Raw genomic sequence first — 25,354 nt, forward strand, 5'->3', positions numbered from 1 at the left:
GGTTAGGGTGAATATTGGACCTAGGGTTAGGGTTATGTTGAGGGCTAGGGTTAGAGAGACCGTTAGGGTTAGGATTGGACCTAGGGTTAGGGTTAGGTTGAGGGCTAGGGTCACAGACACGGTTAGGGTTAGGATTGGACCTAGGATTAGGGTTATGTTGAGGGCTAGGGTTAGAGAGACGGTTAGGGTTAGGATTGGACCTAGGGTTAGGGTTATGTTGAGGGCTAGGTTTAGAGAGACGGTTAGGGTTAGGATTGGACCTAGGGTTAGGGTTATGTTGAGGGCTAGGGTTACAGAGACGATTAGGGTTAGGATAGGACCTAGGGTTAGGGTTATGTTGAGGGCTAGGGTTAGAGAGACGGTTAGGGTTAGGATTGGACCTAGGGTTAAGGTTATGTTGAGGGCTAGAGTTAGAGAGACGGTTAGGGTTAGCATTGGACCTCGGGTTAAGTTTATGTTGAGGGCTAAGGTTAGAGAGACGGTTAGGGCTAGGATTGGACCTAGGGTTAGGGTTAGGTTGAGGGCTAGGGTTAGACAGACGGTTAGGGTGAAGATTGGACCTAGGGTTAGGGTTATTTTGAGGGCTAGGGTTAGAGAGACGGTTAGGGTTAGGATTGGTCCTAGGGTTAGGGTTATGTTGAGGGCTAGGTTCACAGAGACGGTTAGGGTTAGGATTGGACCTAGGGTTAAGGTTATGTTGAGGGCTAGGGTTAGAGTGACGGTTAGGGCTAGGATTGGACCTAGGGTTAGGGTTAGGTTCAGGGCTAGGGTTAGACAGACGGTTAGGGTGAAGATTGGACCTAGGGTTGGGTTATGTTGAGGGCTAGGGTTAGAGAGACGGTTAGGGTTAGGATTGGACCTAGGGTTAGGGTTAGGTTGAGGGCTAGGGTCACAGACACGGTTAGGGTTAGGATTGGACCTAGGGTAAGGATTATGTTGAGGGCTAGGGTTAGAGAGACGGTTAGGGTTAGGATTGGACCTAGGGTTAGGGTTATGTTGAGGGCTAGGGTTAGAGAGACGGTTAGGGTGAGGATTGGACCTAGGGTTAGGGTTATATTGAGGGCTAGGGTTAGAGAGACGGTTAGGGTTAGGATTGGACCTAGCGTTGGGGTTAGGTTGAGGGCTAGGGTCACAGACACGGTTAGGGTTAGGATTGGACCTAGGGTTAGGGTTATGTTGAGGGCTAGGTTTAGAGAGACGGTTAGGGTTAGGATTGGACCTAGGGTTAGGGTTATGTTGCGGGCTAGGGTTAGAGAGACGGTTAGGGTTAGGATTGGACCTAGGGTTAGGGTTATGTTGAGGGCTAGGGTTAGAGAGACAGTTAGGGCTAGGATTGGACCTAGGGTTAAGGTTATGTTGAGGGCTAGGGTTAGAGTGACGGTTAGGGCTAGGATTGGACCTAGGGTTAGGGTTAGGTTCAGGGCTAGGGTTAGACAGACGGTTAGGGTGAAGATTGGACCTAGGGTTGGGTTATGTTGAGGGCTAGGGTTAGAGAGACGGTTAGGGTTAGGATTGGACCTAGGGTTAGGGTTAGGTTGAGGGCTAGGGTCACAGACACGGTTAGGGTTAGGATTGGACCTAGGGTAAGGATTATGTTGAGGGCTAGGGTTAGAGAGACGGTTAGGGTTAGGATTGGACCTAGGGTCAGGTTTATGTTGAGGGCTAGGGTTAGAGAGACGGTTAGGGTGAGGATTGGACCTAGGGTTAGGGTTATATTGAGGGCTAGGGTTAGAGAGACGGTTAGGGTTAGGATTGGACCTAGCGTTAGGGTTAGGTTGAGGGCTAGGGTCACAGACACGGTTAGGGTTAGGATTGGACCTAGGGTTAGGGTTATGTTGAGGGCTAGGTTTAGAGAGACGGTTAGGGTTAGGATTGGACCTAGGGTTAGGGTTATGTTGCGGGCTAGGGTTAGAGAGACGGTTAGGGTTAGGATTGGACCTAGGGTTAGGGTTATGTTGAGGGCTAGGGTTAGAGAGACAGTTAGGGCTAGGTTTGGTCCTAGGGTTAGGGTTAGGATGAGGGCTAGGGTTAGACAGACAGTTAGGGTGAAGGTTGCACCTAGGCTTAGGGTTATGTTGAGGGCTAGGGTTAGAGAGACTGTTAGGGTTAGGATTGGACCTAGGGTTAGGGTTATGTTGAGGGCTAGGGTTAGGGAGGCGGTTAGGGTTAGGTTTGGACCTAGGGTTAAGGTTATGTTGAGGGCTAGGGTTAGAGAGACGGTTAGGGTTAGGATTGGACCTAGGGTTAGGGTTATGTTGAGGGCTAGGGTTAGAGAGACGGTTAGGGTTAGGATTGGACCTAGGGTTAGGGTTATGTTGAGGGCTAGGGTTAGAGAGACGGTTAGGATTAGGATTCGACCTAGGTTTAGGGTTACATTGAGGGCTAGGGTTAGAAAGACGGTTAGGGTGAGGATTGGACCTAGGGTTAGGGTTATATTGAGGACTAGGGTTAGAGAGACGGTTAGGGTTAGGATTGGACCTAGGTTTAGGGTTAGGTTGAGTACTAGGGTTAGAGAGATGCTTAGGGTTAGGATAGGACCTAGGGTTAGGGTTAGGTTGAGGGCTAGGGTCACAGACACGGTTAGGGTTAGGATTGGACCTAGGATTAGGGTTATGTTGAGGGCTAGGGTTAGAGAGACGGTTAGGGTTAGGATTGGACCTAGGGTTAGGGTTATGTTGAGGGCTAGGTTTAGAGAGACGGTTAGGGTTAGGATTGGACCTAGGGTTAGGGTTATGTTGAGGGCTAGGTTTAGAGAGACGGTTAGGGTTAGGATTGGACCTAGGGTTAGGGTTATGTTGAGGGCTAGGGTTACAGAGACGATTAGGGTTAGGATAGGACCTAGGGTTAGGGTTATGTTGAGGGCTAGGGTTAGAGAGACGGTTAGGGTTAGGATTGGACCTAGGGTTAAGGTTATGTTGAGGGCTAGAGTTAGAGAGACGGTTAGGGTTAGCATTGGACCTCGGGTTAAGTTTATGTTGAGGGCTAAGGTTAGAGAGACGGTTAGGGCTAGGATTGGACCTAGGGTTAGGGTTAGGTTGAGGGCTAGGGTTAGAGAGACGGTTAGGGTGAAGATTGGACCTAGGGTTAGGGTTATTTTGAGGGCTAGGGTTAGAGAGACGGTTAGGGTTAGGATTGGTCCTAGGGTTAGGGTTATGTTGAGGGCTAGGGTCACAGAGACGGTTAGGGTTAGGATTGGACCTAGGGTTAGGGTTATGTTGAGGGCTAGTGTTAGAGAGACCCTTACGGTTAGGATTGGACCTAGGGTTAGGGTTATGTTCAGGGCTAGGGTTAGAGAGACGGTTAGGGTTAGGATTGGACCTAGGGTTACGGTTATGTTGAGGGCTAGGGTTAGAGAGACGGTTAGGGCTAGGATTGGACCTAGGGTTAGGGTTAGGTTCAGGGCTAGGGTTAGACAGACGGTTAGGGTGAAGATTGGACCTAGGGTTGGGTTATGTTGAGGGATAGGGTTAGAGAGACGGTTAAGGTTAGGATTGGACCTAGGGTTAGGGTTAGGTTGAGGGCTAGGGTCACAGACACGGTTAGGGTTAGGATTGGACCTAGGGTAAGGATTATGTTGAGGGCTAGGGTTAGAGAGACGGTTAGGGTTAGGATTGGAGCTAGGGTTAGGGTTATGTTGAGGGCTATGGTTAGAGAGACGGTTAGGGTTAAGATTGGACCTAGGGTTACGGTTATGATGAGGGCTAGGGATAGAGAGGCGGTTAGGGTTAGGATTGGACCTAGGGTTAGGGTTATGTTGAGGGCTAGGGTTAGAGAGACGGTTAGGGTTAGGATTGGACCTAGGGTTAGGGTTATGTTGAGGGCTAGGGTTAGAGAGACGGTTAGGGTTAGGATTGGACCGAGGGTTAAGGTTATGTTGAGGGCTAGAATTACAGAGACGGTTAGGGTTAGATTGGACCTAGGATTAGGGTTATGTTGAGGACTAGGGTTAGAGAGACGGTTAGGGTTAGCTTTGGACCTAGGGTTAGTATTATGTTGAGGGCTAGGGTTAGAGAGAAGGTTAGGGTTAGGATTGGACCTAGGGTTAGGGTTATGTTGAGGGCTAGGGTTAGAGAGACGGTTAGGATTAGGATTCGACCTAGGGATAGGGTTACATTGAGGGCTAGGGTTAGAAAGACGGTTAGGGTGAGGATTGGACCTAGGGTTAGGGTTATATTGAGGACTAGGGTTAGAGAGACGGTTAGGGTTAGGATTGGACCTAGGTTTAGGGTTAGGTTGAGTACTAGGGTTAGAGAGATGCTTAGGGTTAGGATAGGACCTAGGGTTAGGGTTAGGTTGAGGGCTAGGGTTAGACAGACGGTTAGGGTGAATATTGGACCTAGGGTTAGGGTTATGTTGAGGGCAAGGGTTAGAGAGACCGTTAGGGTTAGGATTGGACCTAGGGTTAGGGTTAGGTTGAGGGCTAGGGTCACAGACACGGTTAGGGTTAGGATTGGACCTAGGATTAGGGTTATGTTGAGGGCTAGGGTTAGAGAGACGGTTAGGGTTAGGATTGGACCTAGGGTTAGGGTTATGTTGAGGGCTAGGTTTAGAGAGACGGTTAGGGTTAGGATTGGACCTAGGGTTAGGGTTATGTTGAGGGCTAGGGTTACAGAGACGATTAGGGTTAGGATAGGACCTAGGGTTAGGGTTATGTTGAGGGCTAGGGTTAGAGAGACGGTTAGGGTTAGGATTGGACCTAGGGTTAAGGTTATGTTGAGGGCTAGAGTTAGAGAGACGGTTAGGGTTAGCATTGGACCTCGGGTTTAGTTTATGTTGAGGGCTAAGGTTAGAGAGACGGTTAGGGCTAGGATTGGACCTAGGGTTAGGGTTAGGTTGAGGGCTAGGGTTAGACAGACGGTTAGGGTGAAGATTGGACCTAGGGTTAGGGTTATGTTGAGGGCTAGGGTTAGAGAGACGGTTAGGGTTAGGATTGGTCCTAGGGTTAGGGTTATGTTGAGGGCTAGGGTCACAGAGACGGTTAGGGTTAGGATTGGACCTAGGGTTAGGGTTATGTTGAGGGCTAGTGTTAGAGAGACCCTTACGGTTAGGATTGGACCTAGGGTTAGGGTTATGTTGAGGGCTAGGGATAGAGAGACGGTTAGGGTTAGGATTGGACCTAGGGTTAGAGTTATGTTCAGGGCTAGGGTTAGAGAGACGGTTAGGGTTAGGATTGGACCTAGGGTTAGGGTTATGTTGAGGGCTAGGGTTAGACAGACGGTTAGGGTGAAGATTGGACCTAGGGTTAGGGTTATGTTGAGGGCTAGGGTTAGAGAGACGGTTAGGGTGAGGATTGGACCTAGGGTTAGGGTTATATTGAGGGCTAGGGTTAGAGAGACGGTTAGGGTTAGGATTGGACCTAGCGTTAGGGTTAGGTTGAGGGCTAGGGTCACAGACACGGTTAGGGTTAGGATTGGACCTAGGGTTAGGGTTATGTTGAGGGCTAGGTTTAGAGAGACGGTTAGGGTTAGGATTGGACCTAGGGTTAGGGTTATGTTGCGGGCTAGGGTTAGAGAGACAGTTAGGGCTAGGATTGGACCTAGGGTTAAGGTTATGTTGAGGGCTAGGGTTAGAGTGACGGTTAGGGCTAGGATTGGACCTAGGGTTAGGGTTAGGTTCAGGGCTAGGGTTATACAGACGGTTAGGGTTAGGATTGGACCTAGGTTTAGGGTTAGGTTGAGTACTAGGGTTAGAGAGATGCTTAGGGTTAGGATAGGACCTAGGGTTAGGGTTATGTTGAGGGCTAGGGTTAGAGAGACTGTTAGGGTTAGGATTGGACCTAGGGTTAGGGTTATGTTGAGGGCTAGGGTTAGGGAGGCGGTTAGGGTTAGGTTTGGACCTAGGGTTAAGGTTATGTTGAGGGCTAGGGTTAGAGAGACGGTTAGGGTTAGGATTGGACCTAGGGTTAGGGTTATGTTGAGGGCTAGGGTTAGAGACGGTTAGGGTTAGGATTGGACCTAGGGTTAGGGTTATGTTGAGGGCTAGGGTTAAAGAGACGGTTAGGGTTAGGATTGGACCTAGGGTTAGGGTTATGTTGAGGGCTAGGGTTAGAGACGGTTAGGGTTAGGATTGGACCTAGGGTTAGGGTTATGTTGAGGGCTAGGGTTAAAGAGACGGTTAGGGTTAGGATTGGACCTAGGGTTAGGGTTATGTTGAGGGCTAGGGTTAGAGACGGTTAGGGTTAGGATTTGACCTAGGGTTAGGGTTATGTTGAGTGCTAGGGTTAGAGAGACGTTTACGGTTAGGATTGGACCTAGGGTTAAGGTTATGTTGAGGGCTAGGATTAGAGAGAGGGTTATTGCTAGGTTTGGACCTAGGGTTAGGGTTAGGTTGAGGGCTAGGTTTAGACAGACGGTTAGGGTGAATATTGGACCTAGGGTTAGGGTTACGTTGAGGGCTAGGGTTAGAGAGACGGTTAGGGTTAAGATTGGACCTAGGGTGAGGGTTATGTTGAGGGCTAGGGTCACAGAGACGGTTAGGGTTAGGATTGGACCTAGGGTTAGGGTTATGTTGAGGGCTACGGTTAGAGAGACGGTAAGGTAGGATTGGACCTAGGGTTAGTGTTATGTTGAGGGCTAGGGTTAGAGAGACGGTTAGGGTTAGGATTGGACCTAGGGTTAGGGTTATGTTGAGGGCTAGGGTTAGAGAGACGGTTAGGGTTAGGATTGGACCTAGGGTTAGGGTTATGTTGAGGGCTAGGGTTAGAGAGACGGTTAGGGTTAGGATTGGACCTAGGTTTAGGGTTAGGTTGAGTACTAGGGTTAGAGAGATGCTTAGGGTTAGGATAGGACCTAGGGTTAGGGTTAGGTTGAGGGCTAGGGTTAGACAGACGGTTAGGGTGAATATTGGACCTAGGGTTAGGGTTATGTTGAGGGCTAGGGTTAGAGAGACCGTTAGGGTTAGGATTGGACCTAGGGTTAGGGTTAGGTTGAGGGCTAGGGTCACAGACACGGTTAGGGTTAGGATTGGACCTAGGATTAGGGTTATGTTGAGGGCTAGGGTTAGAGAGACGGTTAGGGTTAGGATTGGACCTAGGGTTAGGGTTATGTTGAGGGCTAGGTTTAGAGAGACGGTTAGGGTTAGGATTGGACCTAGGGTTAGGGTTATGTTGAGGGCTAGGGTTACAGAGACGATTAGGGTTAGGATAGGACCTAGGGTTAGGGTTATGTTGAGGGCTAGGGTTAGAGAGACGGTTAGGGTTAGGATTGGACCTAGGGTTAAGGTTATGTTGAGGGCTAGAGTTAGAGAGACGGTTAGGGTTAGCATTGGACCTCGGGTTTAGTTTATGTTGAGGGCTAAGGTTAGAGAGACGGTTAGGGCTAGGATTGGACCTAGGGTTAGGGTTAGGTTGAGGGCTAGGGTTAGACAGACGGTTAGGGTGAAGATTGGACCTAGGGTTAGGGTTATGTTGAGGGCTAGGGTTAGAGAGACGGTTAGGGTTAGGATTGGTCCTAGGGTTAGGGTTATGTTGAGGGCTAGGGTCACAGAGACGGTTAGGGTTAGGATTGGACCTAGGGTTAGGGTTATGTTGAGGGCTAGTGTTAGAGAGACCCTTACGGTTAGGATTGGACCTAGGGTTAGGGTTATGTTGAGGGCTAGGGATAGAGAGACGGTTAGGGTTAGGATTGGACCTAGGGTTAGAGTTATGTTCAGGGCTACGGTTAGAGAGACGGTTAGGGTTAGGATTGGACCTAGGGTTAGGGTTATGTTGAGGGCTAGGGTTAGACAGACGGTTAGGGTGAAGATTGGACCTAGGGTTAGGGTTATGTTGAGGGCTAGGGTTAGAGAGACGGTTAGGGTGAGGATTGGACCTAGGGTTAGGGTTATATTGAGGGCTAGGGTTAGAGAGACGGTTAGGGTTAGGATTGGACCTAGCGTTAGGGTTAGGTTGAGGGCTAGGGTCACAGACACGGTTAGGGTTAGGATTGGACCTAGGGTTAGGGTTATGTTGAGGGCTAGGTTTAGAGAGACGGTTAGGGTTAGGATTGGACCTAGGGTTAGGGTTATGTTGCGGGCTAGGGTTAGAGAGACGGTTAGGGTTAGGATTGGACCTAGGGTTAGGGTTATGTTGAGGGCTAGGGTTAGAGAGACAGTTAGGGCTAGGATTGGACCTAGGGTTAAGGTTATGTTGAGGGCTAGGGTTAGAGTGACGGTTAGGGCTAGGATTGGACCTAGGGTTAGGGTTAGGTTCAGGGCTAGGGTTAGACAGACGGTTAGGGTTAGGATTGGACCTAGGTTTAGGGTTAGGTTGAGTACTAGGGTTAGAGAGATGCTTAGGGTTAGGAATAGGACCTAGGGTTAGGGTTATGTTGAGGGCTAGGGTTAGAGAGACTGTTAGGGTTAGGATTGGACCTAGGGTTAGGGTTATGTTGAGGGCTAGGGTTAGGGAGGCGGTTAGGGTTAGGTTTGGACCTAGGGTTAAGGTTATGTTGAGGGCTAGGGTTAGAGAGACGGTTAGGGTTAGGATTGGACCTAGGGTTAGGGTTATGTTGAGGGCTAGGGTTAGAGACGGTTAGGGTTAGGATTGGACCTAGGGTTAGGGTTATGTTGAGGGCTAGGGTTAAAGAGACGGTTAGGGTTAGGATTGGACCTAGGGTTAGGGTTATGTTGAGGGCTAGGGTTAGAGACGGTTAGGGTTAGGATTGGACCTAGGGTTAGGGTTATGTTGAGGGCTAGGGTTAAAGAGACGGTTAGGGTTAGGATTGGACCTAGGGTTAGGGTTATGTTGAGGGCTAGGGTTAGAGACGGTTAGGGTTAGGATTGGACCTAGGGTTAGGGTTATGTTGAGTGCTAGGGTTAGAGAGACGTTTACGGTTAGGATTGGACCTAGGGTTAAGGTTATGTTGAGGGCTAGGATTAGAGAGAGGGTTATTGCTAGGTTTGGACCTAGGGTTAGGGTTAGGTTGAGGGCTAGGTTTAGACAGACGGTTAGGGTGAATATTGGACCTAGGGTTAGGGTTACGTTGAGGGCTAGGGTTAGAGAGACGGTTAGGGTTAAGATTGGACCTAGGGTGAGGGTTATGTTGAGGGCTAGGGTCACAGAGACGGTTAGGGTTAGGATTGGACCTAGGGTTAGGGTTATGTTGAGGGCTACGGTTAGAGAGACGGTAAGGTAGGATTGGACCTAGGGTTAGTGTTATGTTGAGGGCTAGGGTTAGAGAGACGGTTAGGGTTAGGATTGGACCTAGGGTTAGGGTTATGTTGAGGGCTAGGGTTAGAGAGACGGTTAGGGTTAGGATTGGACCTAGGGTTAGGGTTATGTTGAGGGCTAGGGTTATAGAGACGGTTAGGGTTAGGATTGGACCTAGGTTTAGGGTTCGGTTGAGTACTAGGGTTAGAGAGATGCTTAGGGTTAGGATAGGACCTAGGGTTAGGGTTAGGTTGAGGGCTAGGGTTAGACAGACGGTTAGGGTGAATATTGGACCTAGGGTTAGGGTTATGTTGAGGGCTAGGGTTAGAGAGACCGTTAGGGTTAGGATTGGACCTAGGGTTAGGGTTAGGTTGAGGGCTAGGGTCACAGACACGGTTAGGGTTAGGATTGGACCTAGGATTAGGGTTATGTTGAGGGCTAGGGTTAGAGAGACGGTTAGGGTTAGGATTGGACCTAGGGTTAGGGTTATGTTGAGGGCTAGGTTTAGAGAGACGGTTAGGGTTAGGATTGGACCTAGGGTTAGGGTTATGTTGAGGGCTAGGGTTACAGAGACGATTAGGGTTAGGATAGGACCTAGGGTTAGGGTTATGTTGAGGGCTAGGGTTAGAGAGACGGTTAGGGTTAGGATTGGACCTAGGGTTAAGGTTATGTTGAGGGCTAGAGTTAGAGAGACGGTTAGGGTTAGCATTGGACCTCGGGTTAAGTTTATGTTGAGGGCTAAGGTTAGAGAGACGGTTAGGGCTAGGATTGGACCTAGGGTTAGGGTTAGGTTGAGGGCTAGGGTTAGACAGACGGTTAGGGTGAAGATTGGACCTAGGGTTAGGGTTATGTTGAGGGCTAGGGTTAGAGAGACGGTTAGGGTTAGGATTGGTCCTAGGGTTAGGGTTATGTTGAGGGCTAGGGTCACAGAGACGGTTAGGGTTAGGATTGGACCTAGGGTTAGGGTTATGTTGAGGGCTAGTGTTAGAGAGACCCTTACGGTTAGGATTGGACCTAGGGTTAGGGTTATGTTGTGGGCTAGGGATAGAGAGACGGTTAGGGTTAGGATTGGACCTAGGGTTAGAGTTATGTTCAGGGCTAGGGTTAGAGAGACGGTTAGGGTTAGGATTGGACCTAGGGTTAGGGTTATGTTGAGGGCTAGGGTTAGACAGACGGTTAGGGTGAAGATTGGACCTAGGGTTAGGGTTATGTTGAGGGCTAGGGTTAGAGAGACGGTTAGGGTGAGGATTGGACCTAGGGTTAGGGTTATATTGAGGGCTAGGGTTAGAGAGACGGTTAGGGTTAGGATTGGACCTAGCGTTAGGGTTAGGTTGAGGGCTAGGGACACAGACACGGTTAGGGTTAGGATTGGACCTAGGGTTAGGGTTATGTTGAGGGCTAGGTTTAGAGAGACGGTTAGGGTTAGGATTGTACCTAGGGTTAGGGTTATGTTGCGGGCTAGGGTTAGAGAGACGGTTAGGGTTAGGATTGGACCTAGGGTTAGGGTTATGTTGAGGGCTAGGGTTAGAGAGACAGTTAGGGCTAGGATTGGACCTAGGGTTAAGGTTATGTTGAGGGCTAGGGTTAGAGTGACGGTTAGGGCTAGGATTGGACCTAGGGTTAGGGTTAGGTTCAGGGCTAGGGTTAGACAGACGGTTAGGGTGAAGATTGGACCTAGGGTTGGGTTATGTTGAGGGCTAGGGTTAGAGAGACGGTTAGGGTTAGGATTGGACCTAGGGTTAGGGTTAGGTTGAGGGCTAGGGTCACAGACACGGTTAGGGTTAGGATTGGACCTAGGGTAAGGATTATGTTGAGGGCTAGGGTTAGAGAGACGGTTAGGGTTAGGATTGGACCTAGGGTCAGGTTTATGTTGAGGGCTAGGGTTAGAGAGACGGTTAGGGTGAGGATTGGACCTAGGGTTAGGGTTATATTGAGGGCTAGGGTTAGAGAGACGGTTAGGGTTAGGATTGGACCTAGCGTTAGGGTTAGGTTGAGGGCTAGGGTCACAGACACGGTTAGGGTTAGGATTGGACCTAGGGTTAGGGTTATGTTGAGGGCTAGGTTTAGAGAGACGGTTAGGGTTAGGATTGGACCTAGGGTTAGGGTTATGTTGCGGGCTAGGGTTAGAGAGACGGTTAGGGTTAGGATTGGACCTAGGGTTAGGGTTATGTTGAGGGCTAGGGTTAGAGAGACAGGGCTAGGTTTGGTCCTAGGGTTAGGGTTAGGATGAGGGCTAGGGTTAGACAGACACTTAGGGTGAAGGTTGCACCTAGGCTTAGGGTTATGTTGAGGGCTAGGGTTAGAGAGACTGTTAGGGTTAGGATTGGACCTAGGGTTAGGGTTATGTTGAGGGCTAGGGTTAGGGAGGCGGTTAGGGTTAGGTTTGGACCTAGGGTTAAGGTTATGTTGAGGGCTAGGGTTAGAGAGACGGTTAGGGTTAGGATTGGACCTAGGGTTAGGGTTATGTTGAGGGCTAGGGTTAGAGAGACGGTTAGGGTTAGGATTGGACCTAGGGTTAGGGTTATGTTGAGGGCTAGGGTTAAAGAGACGGTTAGGGTTAGGATTGGACCTAGGGTTAGGGTTATGTTGAGGGCTAGGGTTAGAGACGGTTAGGGTTAGGATTGGACCTAGGGTTAGGGTTATGTTGAGTGCTAGGGTTAGAGAGACGTTTACGGTTAGGATTGGACCTAGGGTTAAGGTTATGTTGAGGGCTAGGATTAGAGAGAGGGTTATTGCTAGGTTTGGACCTAGGGTTAGGGTTAGGTTGAGGGCTAGGTTTAGACAGACGGTTAGGGTGAATATTGGACCTAGGGTTAGGGTTACGTTGAGGGCTAGGGTTAGAGAGACGGTTAGGGTTAAGATTGGACCTAGGGTGAGGGTTATGTTGAGGGCTAGGGTCACAGAGACGGTTAGGGTTAGGATTGGACCTAGGGTTAGGGTTATGTTGAGGGCTACGGTTAGAGAGACGGTAAGGTAGGATTGGACCTAGGGTTAGTGTTATGTTGAGGGCTAGGGTTAGAGAGACGGTTAGGGTTAGGATTGGACCTAGGGTTAGGGTTATGTTGAGGGCTAGGGTTAGAGAGACGGTTAGGGTTAGGATTGGACCTAGGGTTAGGGTTATGTTGAGGGCTAGGGTTAGAGAGACGGTTAGGGTTAGGATTGGACCTAGGTTTAGGGTTCGGTTGAGTACTAGGGTTAGAGAGATGCTTAGGGTTAGGATAGGACCTAGGGTTAGGGTTAGGTTGAGGGCTAGGGTTAGACAGACGGTTAGGGTGAATATTGGACCTAGGGTTAGGGTTATGTTGAGGGCTAGGGTTAGAGAGACCGTTAGGGTTAGGATTGGACCTAGGGTTAGGGTTAGGTTGAGGGCTAGGGTCACAGACACGGTTAGGGTTAGGATTGGACCTAGGATTAGGGTTATGTTGAGGGCTAGGGTTAGAGAGACGGTTAGGGTTAGGATTGGACCTAGGGTTAGGGTTATGTTGAGGGCTAGGTTTAGAGAGACGGTTAGGGTTAGGATTGGACCTAGGGTTAGGGTTATGTTGAGGGCTAGGGTTACAGAGACGATTAGGGTTAGGATAGGACCTAGGGTTAGGGTTATGTTGAGGGCTAGGGTTAGAGAGACGGTTAGGGTTAGGATTGGACCTAGGGTTAAGGTTATGTTGAGGGCTAGAGTTAGAGAGACGGTTAGGGTTAGCATTGGACCTCGGGTTAAGTTTATGTTGAGGGCTAAGGTTAGAGAGACGGTTAGGGCTAGGATTGGACCTAGGGTTAGGGTTAGGTTGAGGGCTAGGGTTAGACAGACGGTTAGGGTGAAGATTGGACCTAGGGTTAGGGTTATGTTGAGGGCTAGGGTTAGAGAGACGGTTAGGGTTAGGATTGGTCCTAGGGTTAGGGTTATGTTGAGGGCTAGGGTCACAGAGACGGTTAGGGTTAGGATTGGACCTAGGGTTAGGGTTATGTTGAGGGCTAGTGTTAGAGAGACCCTTACGGTTAGGATTGGACCTAGGGTTAGGGTTATGTTGAGGGCTAGGGATAGAGAGACGGTTAGGGTTAGGATTGGACCTAGGGTTAGAGTTATGTTCAGGGCTAGGGTTAGAGAGACGGTTAGGGTTAGGATTGGACCTAGGGTTAGGGTTATGTTGAGGGCTAGGGTTAGACAGACGGTTAGGGTGAAGATTGGACCTAGGGTTAGGGTTATGTTGAGGGCTAGGGTTAGAGAGACGGTTAGGGTGAGGATTGGACCTAGGGTTAGGGTTATATTGAGGGCTAGGGTTAGAGAGACGGTTAGGGTTAGGATTGGACCTAGCGTTAGGGTTAGGTTGAGGGCTAGGGACACAGACACGGTTAGGGTTAGGATTGGACCTAGGGTTAGGGTTATGTTGAGGGCTAGGTTTAGAGAGACGGTTAGGGTTAGGATTGTACCTAGGGTTAGGGTTATGTTGCGGGCTAGGGTTAGAGAGACGGTTAGGGTTAGGATTGGACCTAGGGTTAGGGTTATGTTGAGGGCTAGGGTTAGAGAGACAGTTAGGGCTAGGATTGGACCTAGGGTTAAGGTTATGTTGAGGGCTAGGGTTAGAGTGACGGTTAGGGCTAGGATTGGACCTAGGGTTAGGGTTAGGTTCAGGGCTAGGGTTAGACAGACGGTTAGGGTGAAGATTGGACCTAGGGTTGGGTTATGTTGAGGGCTAGGGTTAGAGAGACGGTTAGGGTTAGGATTGGACCTAGGGTTAGGGTTAGGTTGAGGGCTAGGGTCACAGACACGGTTAGGGTTAGGATTGGACCTAGGGTAAGGATTATGTTGAGGGCTAGGGTTAGAGAGACGGTTAGGGTTAGGATTGGACCTAGGGTTAGGGTTATGTTGAGGGCTAGGGTTAGAGAGACGGTTAGGGTGAGGATTGGACCTAGGGTTAGGGTTATATTGAGGGCTAGGGTTAGAGAGACGGTTAGGGTTAGGATTGGACCTAGGGTTAGGGTTATGTTGAGGGCTAGGGTTAGAGAGACAGTTAGGGTTAGGATTGGACCAAGGGTTAGGGTTATATTGAGAGCTAGGGTTAGAGAGACGGTTAGGGTTAGGATTGGACCTAGGGTAAGGGTTATGTTGAGGGCTAGGGTTAGAGAGACGGTTAGGGTTAGGATTGGACCTAGGGTTAGGGTTATGTTGAGGGCTAGGGTTAGAGAGACGGTTAGGGTTAGGATTGGACCTAGGGTTAGGGTTATGTTGAGGGCTAGGGTTAGATAGATGGTTAGGGTGAGGATTGGACCTAGGGTTAGGGTTATGTTGAGGGCTAGGGTTAGAGAGACGGTTAGGGTTGGGATTGGACCTAGGGTTAGGGTTATGTTGAGGGCTAGGGTTAGATAGATGGTTAGGGTGAGGATTGGACCTAGGGTTAGGGTTATGTTGAGGGCTAGGGTTAGAGAGACGGTTAGGGTTAGGATTGGACCTAGGGTTAAGGTTATGTTGAGGGCTAGGGTTAGAGAAACGGTTAGGGCTAGGTTTGGACCTAGGGTTAGGATTAGGTTGAGTGCAAGGGTTAGACAGACGGTTAGGGTGAAGATTGCACCTAGGGTGAGGGTTATGTTGAGGGCTAGGGTAAGAGAGACGGTTAGGGTTAGGATTGGACCTAGGGTTAGGGTTATGTTGAGGGCTAGGGTTAGAGAGACGGTTAGGGTTAAGATTGGACCTAGGGTTAGGGTTATGTTGAGGGCTAGGGATAGAGAGGCGGTTAGGGTTAGGATTGGACCTAGGGTTAGGGTTATGTTGAGGGCTAGGGTTAGAGAGACGGTTAGGGTTAGGATTGGACCTAGGGTTAGGGTTATGTTGAGGGCTAGGGTTAGAGAGACGGTTAGGGTTAGGATTGGACCGAGGGTTAAGGTTATGTTGAGGGCTAGGGTTACAGAGACGGTTAGGGTTAGATTGGACCTAGGATTAGGGTTATGTTGAGGACTAGGGTTATAGAGACGGTTAGGGTTAGCTTTGGACCTAGGGTTAGTATTATGTTGAGGGCTAGGGTTAGAGAGAAGGTTAGGGTTAGGATTGGACCTAGGGTTAGGGTTATGTTGAGGGCTAGGGTTAGAGAGACGGTTAGGGTTAGGATTGGACCTAGGGTTAGGGTTATGTTGAGGGCTAGGGTTAGATAGATGGTTAGGGTGAGGATTGGACCTAGGTTTAGGGTTATGTTGAGGGCTAGGGTTAGAGAGACGGTTAGGGTTAGGATTGGACCTAGGGTTAGGGTTATATTGAGGACTAGGGTTAGAGAGACGGTTAGGGTTAGGATTGGACCTAGGTTTAGGGTTAGGTTGAGTACTAGGGTTAGAGAGATGCTTAGGGTTAGGATAGGACCTAGGGTTAGGGTTAGGTTGAGGGCTAGGGTTAGACAGACGGTTAGGGTGAATATTGGACCTAGGGTTAGGGTTATGTTGAGGGCTAGGGTTAGAGAGACCGTTAGGGTTAGGATTGGACCTAGGGTTAGGGTTAGGTTGAGGGCTAGGGTCACAGACACGGTTAGGGTTAGGATTGGACCTAGGATTAGGGTTATGTTGAGGGCTAGGGTTAGAGAGACGGTTAGGGTTAGGATTGGACCTAGGGTTAGGGTTATGTTGAGGGCTAGGTTTAGAGAGACGGTTAGGGTTAGGATTGGACCTAGGGTTAGGGTTATGTTGAGGGCTAGGGTTACAGAGACGATTAGGGTTAGGATAGGACCTAGGGTTAGGGTTATGTTGAGGGCTAGGGTTAGAGAGACGGTTAGGGTTAGGAGTGGACCTAGGGTTAAGGTTATGTTGAGGGCTAGAGTTAGAGAGACGGTTAGGGTTAGCATTGGACCTCGGGTTAAGTTTATGTTGAGGGCTAAGGTTACAGAGACGGTTAGGGCTAGGATTGGACCTAGGGTTAGGGTTAGGTTGAGGGCTAGGGTTAGACAGACGGTTAGGGTGAAGATTGGACCTAGGGTTAGGGTTATGTTGAGGGCTAGGGTTAGAGAGACGGTTAGGGTTAGGATTGGTCCTAGGGTTAGGGTTATGTTGAGGGCTAGGGTCACAGAGACGGTTAGGGTTAGGATTGGACCTAGGGTTAGGGTTATGTTGAGGGCTAGTGTTAGAGAGACCCTTACGGTTAGGATTGGACCTAGGGTTAGGGTTATGTTGAGGGCTAGGGATAGAGAGACGGTTAGGGTTAGGATTGGACCTAGGGTTAGAGTTATGTTCAGGGCTAGGGTTAGAGAGACCGTTAGGGTTAGGATTGGACCTAGGGTTAGGGTTATGTTGAGGGCTAGGGTTAGACAGACGGTTAGGGTGAAGATTGGACCTAGGGTTAGGGTTATGTTGAGGGCTAGTTTTAGAGAGACGGTTAGGGTTAGGATTGGACCTAGGGTTAGGGTTATGTTGAGGGCTAGGGTTAGAGAGACGGTTAGGGTTAGGATTGGACCTAGGGTTAGGGTTATGTTGAGGGCTAGGGTTAGAGAGACGGTAATGTTTAGGATTGGACCTAGGGTTAGGGTTATGTTGAGGGCTAGGGTTAGAGAGACCGTTAGGGTTAGGATTGGACCTAGGGTTAGGGTTATGTTGAGGGCTAATGTTAGAGAGACAATTAGGGTTAGGATTGGAACTAGGGTTAAGGTTATGTTGAGGGCTAGTGTTAGAGAGACGGTTAGGGTTAGGATTGGACCTAGGTTTAGCGTTAGGTTGAGTACTAGGGTTAGAGAGATGGTTAGGGTTAGCATTGGACCTAGGGTTAGGGTTAGGTTGAGGGCTAGGGTTAGACAGACGAATAGGGTGAATATTGGACCTAGGGTTAGGGTTATGTTGAGGGCTAGGGTTAGAGAGACGGTTAGGGTTAGGATTGGACCTAGGGTTAGGGTTATGTTGAGGGCTAGTGTCACAGAGACGGTTAGGGTTAGGATTGGACCTAGGGTTAGGGTTATGTTGAGGGCTAGTGTTAGAGAGACGGTTAGGGTTAGGATTGGACCTAGGGTTAGGGTTATGTTGAGGGCTAGGGTTAGAGAGACGGTTAGGGTTAGGATTGGACCTAGGGTTAGGGTTATGTTGAGGGCTAGGGTTAGAGAGACGGTTAGGGTTAGGATTGGACCTAGGGTTAGGGTTAGGTTGAGGGCTAGGGTTAGACAGACGATTTGGGTGCATATTGGACCTAGGGTTAGGGTTATGTTGAGCGCTAGGGTTAGAGAGACGGTTAGGGTTAGGATTGGACCTAGGGTTAGGGTTATGTTGAGGGCTGGGGTCACAGAGACGGTTAGGGTTAGGATTGGACCAAGGGTTAGGGTTATATTGAGGGCTAGGGTTAGAGAGACGGTTAGGGTTAGGATTGGACCTAGAGTTAGAGTTATGTTGATGGCTAGGTTTAGAGAGACGGTTAGGGTTAGGATAGGACCTAGGGTTAGGGTTATGTTGAGGGCTAGAGTTAGAGAGACGGTTAGGGTTAGGATTGGACCTAGGGTTAGGGTTATGTTGAGGGCTAGGGAAAGAGAGACGGTTAGGGTTAGGATTGGACCTAGGGTTAGGGTTATGTTCAGGGCTAGGGTTAGAGAGACGGTTAGGGTTAGGATTGGACCTAGGGTTAAGGTTATGTTGAGGGCTAGGGTTAGACAGACGGTTAGGGTGAAGATTGTACCTAGGGTTAGGGTTATGTTGAGGGCTAGTTTTAGAGAGACGGTTAGGGTTAGGATTGGACCTAGGGTTAGGGTTATGTTGAGGGCTAGGGTTAGAGAGACGGTTAGGGTTAGGATTGGACCTAGGGTTAGGGTTATGTTGAGGGCTAGGGTTAGAGAGACGGTAATGTTTAGGATTGGACCTAGGGTTAGGGTTATGTTGAGGGCTAGGTTTAGAGAGACCGTTAGGGTTAGGATTGGACCTAGGGTTAGGGTTATGTTGAGGGCTAATGTTAGAGAGACAATTAGGGTTAGGATTGGACCTAGGGTTAAGGTTATGTTGAGGGCTAGGGTTAGAGAGACGGTTAGGGTTAGGATTGGACCTAGGTTTAGCGTTAGGTTGAGTACTAGGGTTAGAGAGATGGTTAGGGTTAGGATTGGACCTAGGGTTAGGGTTATGTTGAGGGCTAGGGTTAGAGAGACGGTTAGGGTTAGGATTGGACCTAGGGTTAGGGTTAGGTTGAGGGCTAGGGTTAGAAAGACGATTTGGGTGAATATTGGACCTAGGGTTAGGGTTATGTTGAGGGCTAGGGTTAGAGAGACGGTTAGGGTTAGGATTGGACCTAGGGTTAGGGTTATGTTGAGGGCTGGGGTCACAGAGACGGTTAGGGTTAGGATTGGACCAAGGGTTAGGGTTATGTTGAGGGCTAGGGTTAGAGAGACGGTTAGGGTTAGGATTGGACCTAGGGCTAGAGTTATGTTGAGGGCTAGGTTTAGAGAGACGGTTAGGGTTAGGATTGGACCTAGGGTTAGGGTTATGTTGAGCGCTAGAGTTAGAGAGACGGTTAGGGTTAGGATTGGACCTAGGGTTAGGGTTATGTTGAGGGCTAGGGTTAGAGAGACGGTTAGGTTTAGGATTGGACCTAGGGTTAAGGTTATGTTGAGGGCTAGGGTTAGATAGAGGGTTAGGGCTAGGTTTGGACCTAGGGTTAGGGTTAGGTTGAGGGCTAGGTTTAGACAGACGGTTAGGGTGAATATTGGAGCTAGGGTTAGGGTTATGTTGAGGGCTAGGGTTAGAGAGACGGTTAGGGTTAAGATTGGACCTAGGGTTAGGGTTATGTTGAGGGCTAGGGTCACAGAGACGGTTAGGGTTAGGATTGGACCTAGGGTTAGGGTTATGTTGAGGGCTAGGGTTAGAGAGACGGTAAGGTAGGATTGGACCTAGGGTTAGGGTTATGTTGAGGGCTAGGGTTAGAGAGACGGTTAGGGTTAGGATTGGACCTAGGGTTAGGGTTATGTTGAGGGATAGGGTTAGAGAGACGGTTAGGGTTAGGATTGGACCTAGGGTTAGGGTTATGTTGAGGGCTAGGGTTAGAGAGACGGTTAGGGTGAGTATTGGACCTAGGGTTAGGGTTATATTGAGGGCTAGGGTTAGAGAGACGGTTAGGGTTAGGATTGGACCTAGGGTTAGGGTTATGTTGAGGGCTACGTTTAGAGAGACGGTTAGGGTTAGGATTGGGCCTAGGGTTAGGGTTATATTGAGAGCTAGGGTTAGAGAGACGGTTAGGGTTAGGATTGGACCTAGGGTAAGGGTTATGTTGAGGGCTAGGGTTAGAGAGATGGTTAGGGTTAGGATTGCACCTACGGTTAGGGTTATGTTGAGGGCTAGGGTTAGAGAGACGGTTAGGGTTAGGATTGGACATAGGGTTAGGGTTATGTTGAGGGCTAGGGTTAGAGAGACGGTTAGGGTGAGGATTGGACCTAGGGTAAGGGTTATGTTGAGGGCTAGGGTTAGAGAGACGGTTAGGGTTAGGATTGGACCTAGGGTTAGGGTTATGTAGTGGGCTAGGGTCACAGAGACGGTTAGGGTTAGGATTGGACCTAGGGTTAGGGTTATGTTGAGGGCTAGGGTTAGAGAGACGGTTAGGGTTAGGATTGGACCTAGGGTTAAGGTTATGTTGAGGGCTAGGGTTAGAGAGACAATTAGGGTTAGGATTGGACCTAGGGTTAAGGTTATGTTGAGGGCTAGGGTTAGAGCGACGGTTAGTGTTAGGATTGGAACTAGGTTTAGCGTTAGGTTGAGTACTAGGGTTAGAGAGATATTTAGGGTTAGGATTGGACCTAGGGTTAGGGTTAGGTTGAGGGCTAGGGTTAGAAAGACGGTTAGGGTGAATATTGGACCTAGGGTTAGGGTTATGTTGAGGGCTAGGGTTAGAGAGACGGTTAGGGTTAGGATTGGACCTAGGGTTAGGGTTATGTTGAGGGCTAGGGTTAGAGAGACGGTTAGGGTTAGGATTGGACCTAGGGTTAAGGTTATGTTGAGGGCTAGGGTTAGAGAGACGGTTAGGGTTAGGTTGGACCTAGGATTAGGGTTATGTTGAGGGCGAGTGTTAGAGAGAGGCTTAGGACTATGTTTGGACCTAGGGTTAGGGTTAGGTTGAGTGCTAGGGTTAGACAGACGGTTAGGGTGAATATTGGACCTAGGGTTAGGGTTATGTTGAGGGCTAGGGTTAGAGAGACGGTTAGGGTTAGGATTGGACCTAGGGTTAGGGTTATGTTGAGGGCTAGGGTCACAGAGATGGTTAGGGTTAGGATTGGACCTAGGGTTAGGGTTATGTTGAGGGCTAGGGTTACAGAGACGGTTAGGGTTAGGATTGGACCTAGGGTTAGGGTTATGTTGAGGGCTAGGGTTAGAGAGACGGTTAGGGTTACGATTGGACCTAGGGTTAGGGTTATGTTGAGTGCTAGGGTTAGAGAGACGGTTACGGTTAGGATTGGACCTAGGGTTAAGGTTATGTTGAGGGCTAGGGTTAGAGAGAGGGTTAGGGCTAGGTTTGGACCTAGGGTTAGGGTTAGGTTGAGGACTAGGTTTAGACAGACTGTTAGGGTGAATATTGGACCTAGGGTTAGGGTTATGTTGAGGGCTAGGGTTAGAGAGACGGTTAGGGTTAAGATTGGACCTAGGGTTAGGGTTATGTTGAGGGCTAGGGTCACAGAGACGGTTAGGGTTAGGATTGGACCTAGGGTTAGGGTTATGTTGAGGGCTAGGGATAGAGAGACGGTAAGGTAGGATTGGACCTAGGGTAAGTGTTATGTTGAGGGCTAGGGTTAGAGAGACTGTTAGGGTTAGGATTGGACCTAGCGTTAGGGTTATATTGAGGACTAGGGTTAGAGAGACGTTTAGGGTTAGGATTGGACCTAGGGTTAGGGTTACGTTGAAGGCTAGGGTTAAGAGACGGTTAGAGCTAGGATTGGGCCTAGGGTTAGGGTTAGGTTGAGGGCTAGGGTCACAGAGACGGTTAGGGTTAGGATTGGAGCTAGGGTTAGGGTTATGTTGAGGGCTAGGGTTAGAGAGACGGTTAGGGTTAGGATTGGACCTAAGGTTAGGGTTATGTTGAGGGCTAGGCTTAGAGAGACGGTTAGGGTTAGGATTGGACCTAGGGTTAGGGTTATGTTGAGGGCTAATGTTAGAGAGACAATTAGGGTTAGGATTGGACCTAGGGTTAAGGTTATGTTGAGGGCTAGGGTTAGAGAGATGGTTAGGGTTGGGATTGGACCTAGGGTTAGGGTTATGTTGAGGGCTAGGGTTAGAGAGACGGTTAGGGTTAGGATTGGACCTAGGGATAGGGTTATGTTGAGGGCTAGGCTTAGAGAGACGGTTAGGGTTAGCATTGTACCTAGGGTTAGGGTTATGTTGAGGGATAGGGTTAGCGAGACGGTTAGGGTTAGGATTGCACCTAGGGTTACGGTTAGGTTGAGGGCTAGGGTTAGAGAGACGGTTAGGGTGAGGATTGGACCTAGGTTTAGGGTTATGTTGAGGGATAGGGTTAGCGAGACGGTTAGGGTTAGGATTGGACCTAGGGTTAGGGTTATGTTGAGGGCTAGGGTTAGAGAGACGGTTAGGGTTAGGATTGGACCTAGGGTTAGGGTTATGTTGAGGGTTAGGGATAGAGAGGCGGTTAGGGTTAGGATTGGACCTAGGGTTATGGTTATGTTGAGGGCTACGGTTAGATAGACGGTTAGGGTTAGGATTGGACCTAGGGTTAGGGTTATGTTGAGGGCTAGGGTTAGAGAGACGGTTAGGGTTAGGATTGGACCGAGGGTTAAGGTTATGTTGAGGGCTAGGGTCACAGAGACGGTTAGGGTTAGGATTGGATCTAGGGTTAGGGTTACGTTGAGGGCTAGTGTTAGAGAGACGGTTACGGTTAGGATTGGGCCTAGGGTTAGGGTTAGGTTGAGGGCTAGGGTTAGACAGACGAATAGGGTGAATATTGGACCTAGGGTTAGGGTTATGTTGAGGGCTAGTGTTAGAGAGACGGTTAGGGTTAGGATTGGACCTAGGGTTAGGGTTATGTTGAGGGCTAGTGTCACAGAGACGGTTAGGGTTAGGATTGGACCTAGGGTTAGGGTTATGTTGAGGGCTAGGGTTAGAGAGACGGTTAGGGTTAGGATTGGACCTACGGTTAGGGTTATGTTGAGGGCTAGGGTTAGATAGACGGTTAGGGTTAGGATTGGACCTAGGGTTAGGGTTATGTTGAGGGCTAGGGTTAGACAGACGATTAGGGTGAATATTGTACCTAGGGTTAGGGTTATGTTGAGGGCTAGGGTTAGAGAGACGGTTAGGGTTAGGATTGGACCTAGGATTAGGGTTATGTTTTGGGCTAGTGTCACAGAGACGGTTAGGGTTAGGATTGGACCAAGGGTTAGGGTTATGTTGAGGGCTAGGGTTAGAGAGACGGTTAGGGTGAGGATTGGACCTAGGGTAAGGGTTATATTGAGGGCTAGGGTTAGAGAGTCGGTTAGGGTTAGGATTGGACCAAGGGTTAAGGTTTTGTTGAGGGCTAGGGTTAGAGTGACGGTTAGGGCTACGATTGGACCTAGGGTTAGGGTTAGGTTGAGGGCCAGGGTTAGACAGACGGTTAGGGTGAAGATTGGACCTAGGGTTAGGGTTATGTTTAGGGCTAGGGTTAGAGAGATGGTTATGGTTAGGATTGGACCTAAGGTTAGGGTTATGTTGAGGGTTAGGGTCACAGAGACGGTTGGGGTTAGGATTGGACCTAGGGTTAGGGTTATGTTGAGGGCTAGGGTTAGAGAGACGGTTAGAGTGAGGATTGGACCTAGGGTTAGGGTTATATTGAAGGCTAGGGTTAGAGAGACGGTTAGGGTTACGATTGGACCTAGGGTTAGGGTTATGTTGAGGGCTAGGGTTACAGAGACGGTTAGGGTTAGGATTGGACCTAGGGTTAAGGTTATGTTGAGGGCTAGAGTTAGAGAGACGGTTAGGGTTAGCTTGGACCTAGGATTAGGGTTATGTTGAGGGCTAATGTTAGAGAGACAATTAGGGTTAGGATTGGACCTAGGATTAAGGGTATGTTGAGGGCTAGGGTTAGAGAGATGGTTAGGGTTGGGATTGGACCTAGGGTTAGGGTTATGTTGAGGGCTAGGGTTAGAGAGACGGTTAGGGTTAGGATTGGACCTAGGGTTAGGGTTATGTTGAGGGCTAGGCTTAGAGAGACGGTTAGGGTTAGGATTGGACCTAGGGTTAGGGTTATGTTGAGGGCTAATGTTAGAGAGACAATTAGGGTTAGGATTGGACCTAGGGTTAAGGTTATGTTGAGGGCTAGGGTTAGAGAGACGGTTAGGGTTAGGATTGGACCTAGGTTTAGCGTTAGGTTGAGTACTAGGGTTAGAGAGATGGTTAAGGTTAGGATTGGACCTAGGGTTACGGTTATGTTGAGGGCTAGGGTTAGAGAGACGGTTAGGGTGAGGATTGGACCTAGGGTTAGGGTTATATTGAGGGCTAGGGTTAGAGAGACGGTTAGGGTTAGGATTGGACCTAGGGTTAGGGTTATGTTGAGGGCTAGGGTTAGAGATACGGTTAGGGTTATGATTGGACCTAGGGTTAAGGTTATGTTGAGGGCTAGGGTTAGAGTGACGGTTAGGGCTAGGATTGGACCTAGGGTTAGGGTTAGGTTGAGGGCTAGGGTTAGACAGACGGTTAGGGTGAAGATTGGACCTAGGGTTAGGGTTATGTTGAGGGCTAGGGTTAGAGAGACGGTTAGGGTTAGGATTGGACCTAGGGTTAGGGTTAGGTTGAGGGCTAGGGTTAGAGAGACGGTTAGGGTGAGGATTGGACCTAGGGTTAGGGTTATATTGAGGGCTAGGGTTAGAGAGACGGTTAGGGTTAGGATTGGACCTAGGGTTAGGGTTAGGTTGAGGGCTAGGGTCACAGACACGGTTAGGGTTAGGATTGGACCTAGGGTTAGGGTTATGTTGAGGGCTAGGGTTAGAGAGACGGTTAGGGTTAGGATTGGACCTAGGGTTAGGGTTAGGTTGAGGGCTAGGGTTAGAGAGACGGTTAGGGTTAGGATTGGACCTAGGTTTAGCGTTAGGTTGAGTACTAGGGTTAGAGACATGGTTAGGGTTAGGATTGGACCTAGGGTTAGGGTTATGTTGAGGGCTAGGGTTAGAGAGACGGTTAGGGTTAGGATTGGACCTAGGGTTAGGGTTATGTTGAGGGCTAATGTTAGAGAGACAATTAGGGTTAGGATTGGACCTAGGGTTAAGGTTATGTTGAGGGCTAGGGTTAGAGAGACGGTTAGGGTTAGGATTGGACCTAGGTTTAGCGTTAGGTTGAGTACTAGGGTTAGAGAGATGGTTAAGGTTAGGATTGGACCTAGGGTTACGGTTATGTTGAGGGCTAGGGTTAGAGAAACGGTTAGGGTGAGGATTGGAACTAGGGTTAGGGTTATATTGAGGGCTAGGGTTAGAGAGACGGTTAGGGTTAGGATTGGACCTAGGGTTAGGGTTATGTTGAGGGCTAGGGTTAGAGAGACGGTTAGGGTTAGGATTGGACCTAGGGTTAAGGTTATGTTGAGGGCTAGGGTTAGAGTGACGGTTAGGGCTAGGATTGGACCTAGGGTTAGGGTTAGGTTGAGGGCTAGGGTTAGACAGACGGTTAGGGTGAAGATTGGACCTAGGGTTAGGGTTATGTTGAGGGCTAGGGTTAGAGAGACGGTTAGGGTTAGGATTGGAACTAAGGTTAGGGGTATGTTGAGGGTTAGGGTCACAGAGACGGTTGGGGTTAGGATTGGACCTAGGGTTAGGGTTATGTTGATTGCTAGGGTTAGAGAGTCGGTTAGGGTTAGGATTGGACCTAGGGTTAAGGTTATGTTGAGGGCTAGGGTTAGAGTGACGGTTAGGGCTAGGATTGGACCTAGTGTTAGGGTTAGGTTGAGGGCTAGGGTTAGACAGACGATTAGGGTGAAGATTGGACCTAGGGTTAGGGTTATGTTTAGGGCTAGGGTTAGAGAGACGGTTAGGGTTAGGATTGGACCTAAGGTTAGGGTTATGTTGAGAGTTAGGGTCACAGAGACAGTTGGGGTTAGGATTGGACCTAGAGTTAGGGTTATGTTGAGGGCTAGGGTTAGAGAGACGGTTAGGGCGAGGATTGGACCTAGGGTTAGGGTTATATTGAAGGCTAGGGTTAGAGAGACGGTTAGGGTGAGGATTGGACCTAGGGTTAGGGTTATGTTGAGGGCTAGGGTTAGAGAGACGGTTAGGGTTTAGGATTGGACTTAGGGTTAGGGTTATGTTGAGGGCTAGTGTTAGAGAGACGGTTAGGATT

The sequence above is a fragment of the Miniopterus schreibersii genome (genome assembly GCF_964146895.1).
Source record: "Miniopterus schreibersii genome assembly, chromosome: 11".
NCBI lineage: Eukaryota > Metazoa > Chordata > Mammalia > Chiroptera > Miniopteridae > Miniopterus > Miniopterus schreibersii.